Here is a 9,060-nt window from a genome sequence, read left to right as displayed (position 1 = left end):
CATTAGAACAAAAGACACTAATTAACAACAGGTTAATGCGCCTACGTATGTTGCTTATGCTTATGCTTGCGTCGTATGTGTAAACCAGCCTTAAGAACGCGTCTTCCAACCAAGAGGTGTTACTTGAAAAAGTGGCACCTTCTTTGTGGAAGCGCCGCCCATTCAAACTATCAAATGGAAGAAAAAGCGATGCTTTGCGAAAAAGCCACAATGCGTGCGTGCTTTCAACAACTTTACCTGAAGTTTAAGTCTGACTTTGCTTTTTATTACCTTATTAAAAAGATAACAGGACAATTCTATGAATTCCAATTGCGTTATTTAAGTTTCTCTCAGAAAGGAGTTAAAATTTGCATCTACATACTTCTATACGAAATGCAGCCGCGAATACTTTTAAACAACAACTTAAGTGACCTAAGTCTTTTCCTCAAGTTTCCCCGATACAAAATCTAACTTTTTATCGGTAAACAAATCTGCGAGGAGGGACTAAATCCGCTAGTTCCCCGGGGGTCCAAATTCGCTAGATGATTTGTACGGGGGAGGTCCAAATCTGCTAGCGGATCTGTACCGGGGGGTTCAAATCTGGGGGCTCCAAATTCGCTAGGACACCGCTACTTTGATGCAAATATTTGAGGGGTTTGTTTTATTTATTTAATTTTTTTTGTCACTTACTTTTTAAAGAGAATCTGAGTGAACTCTTGGGTTCCAGAAACACTGGAAACAGTTAATGACGTAAAAAAGGTTGCTGTTATTCATCGTGGTGAAGTACAATAATAATATAGTATTCTCGTTTGTCTCACGATGTGATCGCTTCTGATATAGATCGCGACGTTTCGAGTGCATTCTGCTAGTCTTCATCAGACGATGAGGTCGACTGGTTACGCGTCACCTCTTGAGCAGGAGGCTCCGCTGTGATTGGTTGGTTTTCAGCAGCTGCGATTGGTGCATTTCGATTCCGGCTGTTTCGGTGCGTTGTTCCTTCGGCGGTCCGCTGTCGCACGGTTCTCCTGTTGTTGTGTTTCTTGATCGTGGGCATCCATGCTTCCGGAATTTATATTCCACTATCCCTGTTGCTGTTTTTAGGGTGAAGTCTTATGTGAATCGCCTCTTTGACCCTGCGTGAGTACCACTGAGGATCGCGATCACGGAGGTCTGGGTACGGGCAAGTCGGATGTCTCGCTCATGTTCTTTGATTCTATCTTGCATAGGACTTCCAGTCTCGCCGATGTAGACTTTACCGCATTCACAGGGAATCCTGTAAACCACGCCATCTTGTTTAGTCGGCTCGACATTTTCTTTCGGTCGTACTAGATGTGATCTTAATGTAGTCTCTCACCTGAAAACAGCGTGTATGCCTTCTTGCTGTAGGCAGCGGAGAAGTTGTTCGGATAGGCCTTTGACATAGGGTAAAACCGCAGTAGACTTGAACAGAAGACAGGTGTTTCTTCTCCTTGGAGATAATAGAGGGTTTTGTTACGAGACGTTTGGCGCTCTCGTAGAGGCACTTGACAATACCGCGTTTTACTGATTGCGGGTGGTGGGAATTATACGCTAAGTACTGATCAGTGTGCGTAGGCTTCCTGTATACGCTGGTGGTGAGGCGGCCGTCCGGTTCTCTTGAGACTGCGGTGTCAAGGAAAGCGAGTTTGTAGCCGTTCTCTGTCTCCATGGTGAAGCGAATGAAAGGCTGCTGGTTTTTTCAGATGATGGAAGAAGCTATCAACGTTTCCGCGATCCAGGATGGTGAAAGTGTAGCGTTTCCAGATCCTAGGTTTGTAGGCCGAAGTAGTTATTGCCTGTTGTTCGAAACTCTCAATGTATAGGTTAGCAATAACAGCGGAGACCGGGCTTCCCATGACTGCTCCTTCTAATTGTTTGTAAATTGATCCAATCTCAGCTGCTGAAAACCAACCAATCACAGCGGCGCATCCTGCTTAAAAGGTGACGCGTAACCAGTCGACCTCATCGCCTGATGAAGACTAGCAGTATGCAGTCGAAACGTCGCGATCTACATCACGAGTGACCACATCGTGAGACAAACGAGAATACTTTATTACTGGAAACAGTGTTTCTTTGATCTGAGTGTTCTATTTTTCAAATTTCCTGGGGAGCATGCGCCCTAGCAGCTCTCGCCTTCGAGGCTCACGAGACGCCTTGCCGCGCCAAAAGATGTCACTTCCGGTGCTTTCAAAAATATGTCTGCTACTTTACAAAACCGTCGAAAACCCTGAGACGAGCCTGTCAGATTTCAACGAGCACTGCCTGGCTTGAGCGAAACAAAAATGGATAATTGCAATATCTGAGAGTGTTGAAGAATCTAATGGATGTCAAAGCCCACAAACAAAGAAGAAGAAGATTTCTATTAAATTTAAGGGTCTGCCATCTGAGAACATTGATCTTGAAATGGCTGCCGATATCCCAGGACTGATGGAAAGTGTCAAGGGTGATGATGCAGCCACTGGTGTGGCACAATCAAAGAAACAGTAAGTGGAAACTGGCAGAGCAAAAGCTGAAAATCCTCCCTATGAGAGTGTCAAAAAGATAAAGAAACCAAAGCCAGCGGAGTCGTCATCATCGCACTCTGAAAGTGAGCATGTCAAGTTAGTGATCAAGAAAGACGAGCTTTCATCAAGCAAATAAAACTGAAGAGGAGAAGAAAGCCGTCCAAACAACATCTGGATTAGTTAAAGCAGGAAATCAGAAGAAAATCACTGTAGATACAACTGCAAGTAGAAAAGGGAAAGGAGACAAGATCCCTGTCAAATCAGTATGTATATAATAAATATTGATCATATGACTCATTTCCAAGATGCAACTTTGAATGGTCACACTGTGGGATGTTTCTCATCGGATCTAAAGTTAACCACCTTGAACATTGTAAAAAGAAAAAAAAAATGCCAAATTCAAAGAAAAGTACTGCTCAGTGCCTATACATGTAGCTTTCATTTGAATGGTCACACTTTAGGATCTCATCCGAAGACTCAAAAAGTTAGAACCATGTTGTACAACACAGCCCGGGGGGAAAGGGTGGGGCGAGGGGGAGTCCCATGTTGGTCAGAAATGTTAAATTATACCCATAAAGGAGACCAATCTGGGCGCGGCCCAAGCTTTCTTTGACCCCTAAAAGAGACCATATTAAAACACAGATAAATAAAAAATACAGTGACTTTTAATGATGGCAAAGACTTTATCATCTAACCCTAACCCTAACCCCCCCCCCGTCCACCCCATTGACGAGCAAAATCGTCTGGCATTAGACAGAATAAAATTGGCTGAGTCTCACTCCCAGGACTCAATGGGTTGACCTACTTCAACAATATTAATCAGCCCAGTGATGTCAAATTCAATGTACCACACTAACTGAGGTGGATTAATTAACCCTTTGACTCCCAGGACGGCCTGAACTGGCCATACTTAGGGCGCTTTCCTTTTGTCAGAACTGGCCGGCCAGACCTGTCATTTTGCGAAGAAATGTTGCAATTTGAGTACACTGGCATGATAATCCCTCGCATTCTTCTGGAGGAGTATATATCGTCGGGGAAGACGGTTAATTTGAAGGCGTTATAGAGTTAGTCCTTCCAAATGCCCAGTCTGGCCTTGTCAGTTCTGTCAAATGAGAAGCGCCCTTAGTATTTTACTCTGTTTAAAACCAGCTAATTTTACTTGTCAATGGGGACCCCTGGGAATCAATGGGTTAATTTTCACACACACAATTTATAATTCTCCATTAATTTTGATCTTTTCAGAAACCTAGGGTGGTGACCTCCCATTTGCTCTTCTGCAAGCAGTATCGGAAGAAAATAGTGGAAGAATACCTAGGATGAGATTTTACACTTTCTGACGCTAGACAATTTATTTTTACTCATCAATGGGCGTACAGTGTAGTTTAGGACTCAATGGGTTGAACTCTGCAAGTTCAAATAATATTTCAACCAAGTTGTTTGAGTTTGCACGACACTAATCTTGTGTTCGTTAATTAAGTGTTTGCCAATGGAAGAGGACTGTTTCGTGTGTTCAGCCGTGCGTTGGTGCAAGTGCCTGAGAGTATAGCCTACATAACTTGCATCGCACAAACACCCGAAAATGGCCCGTAAGGTTTCGGGACTTTCGAAAAACGGCCCCCTGAACCCGGAATTCCGGATCTCTCAAGTCCAGCACCCTGGTCACTTCGCTACGCTGACGATGACGACGATGGAGCCTTGAGCCATTGATACCGAAATGTTGTGTGATTTTTCCGTGCTTTATCATTTACTGCTTGTGTTTTTCTCCCTTGAAGACCCTGGTGAAGTCCATGGCAGCCTATCAGTGCTACTCGACTCTGCACTGTGCGCAGAAATGGATGACTGCTCCCAAAAGACCCAGGTATTAACTGCACTTTATTATATGGCAAGCGATTCTCGGGCTAAATGGAACACTCTGATTGACTGGTTTTCGGTCGGGATTTTACAGTATGGACCATTACCATGGAAACGGCCCGTTTCCATATTTTTTCTCTCCCCCTGGAAATTCAAGTTGAGCGAAACACAAAAAGTTTTTAAAAAGCGGAATTTATTTTTTCATCACAAAAGTACTATTCTGGCAAGCAGAATTTAGTTTTACATGGAAAAGGTTACCTTTCAAAGTTCGCTGTTGGAAGACGAACATTTACCAAGCGGAGAAGGGGTCCGATCGCTCAAAGAAACGATGCCATATAATGAACAACTTACTAACCCCTCGGTCGTTTTTGTACGGCTAGTACGGCCATTGCGCTCGCTTAGTATGTCAATACATGTTGCCTGATACATGAACATTCCCAGTGTGTAAGCAAATCGTTCAAGCCATCATAAATAGGTTGTGTTTTAAAGGGAAAACGTACAAAAGTATCGAGGGTTAGAACCATACTTAGTTTGAATAAATCGTTTGACCTTTGTCATTATGTCGAAAACATAGAAAATAAAGTGATAGAAGTGCCTCAGCTATAAACGGGAATTAAGTCTCTTTTTATCTGGAAGTTTCCAAAGTGTATCTGGCTGCTTTATCACAGAAAGGCCACAATTTCAAACTTCATTAGAAGAGTGCTAACCTTGAAATAAATTATAGCGGATTTTAGCTTTAAAATGTCTATTCACATGTCGCTTTATCAGAGACAATCTTACCTCGCTTAAAAACGCAAAAAAACCTTAAAAAATACTTAGCTGTATTAAAGCAACAAATGTTTGTGTGGGGTATCCCTTCTGCCAAGTATCAGTGAAAAGGGACTTTTATATCTGTGACGGCGACGTTGACGAAATAACGATACTATCGTAAGACTTTTGCAATTATTCCGTCTTGTTTACGTCGTAGAATGTGGGCGAAGTATCTTAAAAGTATTAAGTACTAGCGGTTTTTAGAGTACTGAAAAATAGAGAAAGGAAATTTGAAAGCAAAGATAGGCGATCCTAAAATTCATTTTTCCTGATACAAACAAACCTTTTTAAAAAAAATTCGAACAAATGTTGCAAACGTTATTTCTTCCAGTCTACATTTATTCTGTAGTAAAAGTGGGGATTGTCTTTGAAAAACAAGGCAATTCAAAATAAATAAATAAATAAACAATAAGACAAACGCAAAAGTGTCTTGTCGAATTCAAGTCACCGACCTGACATTTGAATTTTTTTTTCACTTCTGAATCACCGTTTTAACTAAAGACGCCGATGTCCTAGAAAAGACAAGTAATGAATCGTAACTGAAATCCTGTATTGATCCAATTAAGATCTATTGTTAGTCCAATATTGTTTTTGTATTGCTCAAGTATGGCTCGAGTATCGGCCATGTATTACTCCGGTAGTGGCCTAGCACAGTTCCAGTATCCCTGCAGAGTTAAAAAGTTACTTTCCGTTTGTATCATTCTGCTAAATACCAAATGCCCACCATCACCAGCCAACTCAAACAAATTTACGGCCTAAGCGGCACTGAGAACGGAGCTTTTTATTTCAGAGCTACTTTTTGTCTCTTTTTCCTCGTAAAAAGAAGCCAAACAAAAACTCGAAAATGGAGTATTATTATTAAAATTGATTTTAAAATAAAGACCACCCTACGAACACTTTGAATTGGACACTGAAAGTGAAAGCCTCAAATTAAAGCTAAAAAACAAAGCAAGGAACGTGAACTGACATCTTCGCTACTTAGCCATTAGTGAAGTTGAGGTTTTTTTAAGACCTTTGCAAAAACCGTGGACGGTAAAGCCTGGTTTTCACTAGCGACGCAAGTACAAGCGCAAACACAAGCACAAATATAAGTAGCTTATGCTAGTGAAAACGAACGTCGACATCAGCGTAAAAATCAATCAAAGAATCCCCCATTTTGTTCAAATGCTCAGATCCAAGAGGAATCTGGAACGAGTGCTTTAATTGGCCAAACAGCAAATTTCCTTGTATTTATGCTGTGTTTCGTTTTCACACGACGCAAGCAAACACAAGCATAAGCGCAAGCACAAGCACAAGGAAAAGATTTTAATCCTTGTGCTTGTGCTTGTCTTAACCCCGTTTTCACGGCGAAACAAGCGCTCTTATGCTTGCACTTGCGTCCCTAGTGAAAACCAGGCTTACGTCTTGTACAGCGTTGGATAAGAGAAGATCGTGATCAGTCAAAATTGATCAAAGAGTATTTATGAAATTCAAGTAGACTTCTGCACGACTGATAATCCATGTTAAAATGAAAACACGTTATACATCAATTCAAATTTTCTTATTTTAAATCTAATCTCGACAGAAAAGTGCTTGTCCTTAACTGGATAAAGATGTAACCAGCTTAACACATCACTGCACAATCTTGTTCCCAGGCCTTTTCCCTCACTTGAAGGGGTGGGGAAAGCCCCTTCAGAACGAGGTTGATTAATGCCTACAATAGCTACCTTTAAAACACTGAGAACAAATTGTAAGCAAACAAAATGCCTCCAAAACTATCCATTTGAAACTTTTTTTTTCTTCGAGTGGACTTTTCCCCTTTTTTCTCTTGCTTTCCAACAGGGTAGTTGCAGATTCTAGTACGTAGCTCTCTTCATTGGAAAGGGAATCTTTGCAAAGATGGCATTAATCATGCTATTTGAAGATTGACTTCAAATGCGAAAAGAACTTGTTAAACTTAGTTAAACCTCCAATTTTAAGCCTTTTAGCTTTGATAACGAGCCAGTTATTAGCCAGTTAAAGGCGCTACTGATCCCATAATATTCTTTGTAAAAATGCGAATTTTCAAAGTATCATTGCTCAGAGCTTGTTAGAGCTTATGCAATGCACTTTCAATATTCATTACTTTATTCTCGGCTGATTGATTGGAAAACCTTAGCCCTATGCTAATAAAGCAAAAATATATCACATTTTAATGGTAAACAGAAATGCGTCTGTTGAGTGGGTCGGCTACCATGACACTACCACCTCTGTTTATAGCAACACAATTAGGAAAGCCATTTTTTAAATACTGTCCATCAATTTTACTCAAAAACTTCCCGCAGGGGGTGAAGAGTTGCAGCCTACGGTTACCATCATCACACACACAATGAGTCGGTTGTACTTGTCAATAAGGAGTCCACGACAACCATTAAACTGGCCATCATTCGACCCCTTACAGCCAATGTCATGTAAATACACTCCTGTTTTGTCAAAGACCTTGACACAATTAGCAAAGTAATAAGAAGCAAAGAATTTGTTCTGGTGATAAATAGCATAGAATGGGAATTTATCACAGTCTGGGGCACTAAAGGATTGGAGCAAGTCATTCCCATCAGGGGAGAGGACCTTGATTTTCTTGTCCGACCAGTCAGCTATGATTATAGGACCATCAATCGCAATGGAAAGGCGACCTGGTCCATCAAGATGTTTATCATTGATGTGTTTGATAAAGTGCCCCTCCTCACTGAACACACGAAGCTTATTGTCGCTTCTTGGAACTAAAGTCAGCAGGTCGCCAGAGTCTTCAAATGCCACAGACCAAGGTGCACCATCAAGTTTTATCTCCATTCGAAACTTTCCTTTAGAGCTCAACAGTTGAATTCTTTTATTCCGCCCATCTGCAACAGCAATCGTTCCCGTTTTATGACTCACATCGATATCGTAAATGCCATCAAATTCTCCTCGTCCCTTCCCTCTTGAACACTAATCCTGGATTAAGTTAATCGGCTTTCGAACAACCGCCCCAGAGCCGTAGTTGCTCAAAGATTTTGTTTGATTGTAAGCAAACTTGGTCAAAGTTCTTCCCCGCACAGTATGGTGTAATCACCGCGTACATAAACCGTGCATTCCCAAGAGAAAAGGCACCAGGAAGGTCATTGACGTAGATTGTATATAGCCTGGGACCGAGGAGTTATCCTTGAGGAACACCATACTGAACTGTATGTAGATCCAAGTCAGAAAGTGGTCATTTAAACAAAAACACTTTAAAGATAGTGACGGCCATTTGCGAATAAGGTGAACTTATTTTGCAATAGGAACTTGAGAAACTCATTTTCAAAGGAACAACTTGAAAGGCCAAACACGCGCACTTCAACCGGAAATCTGGTACATTAATTGGGTGTGACAGAACGACTTGTAATATAATTTTCTCTTGTCTTTTTGCGTGCCGTTTTTATCAGCTGTCTGTATGTATTCATTGTGTCTTGTCATTGAAGGAATTACGGCTGGTTAATGTTGGCCGCTGTGCGAGCTCTTGTTGAACAACAACCTGTCGAGGAAGATTATTCCAAGTTCAAGTATGTATTGGTATTGGCAAACAATTGTAGAATTCCAGTCTTTCCTAAACAACATAGTGTGGTAAAAAGTTCATCGATCTTATAAGATCTCGTCATAGGTTCGATGACATGAAATCTCTGAAAATCGTTTTTTTTTTCAGAAATATAATCCTTTACTTAGAGTATCGATTTGCACCAGTAATGTAGCAGCTCTCGTAACCTGCTATAGTTGTTTAGGTTTGTAAGTCACTGTTTCAATTGTTTAGTCTTTTCTTTTTGGCTATGGTAGCGAGCCAATCACATTATACGTTACGAGAGCTGCTACATTTGTACAAGATTTAAGTCCATCCAATTTTGTAAAAGCCCCCCAAAAGTACATTTAC

Source organism: Montipora foliosa, chromosome 10, assembly GCF_036669935.1.
Source record: "Montipora foliosa isolate CH-2021 chromosome 10, ASM3666993v2, whole genome shotgun sequence".
NCBI lineage: Eukaryota > Metazoa > Cnidaria > Anthozoa > Scleractinia > Acroporidae > Montipora > Montipora foliosa.
The sequence above is the reverse complement of the archived record's forward strand: the minus strand, read 5'-3'. Positions refer to the sequence as shown.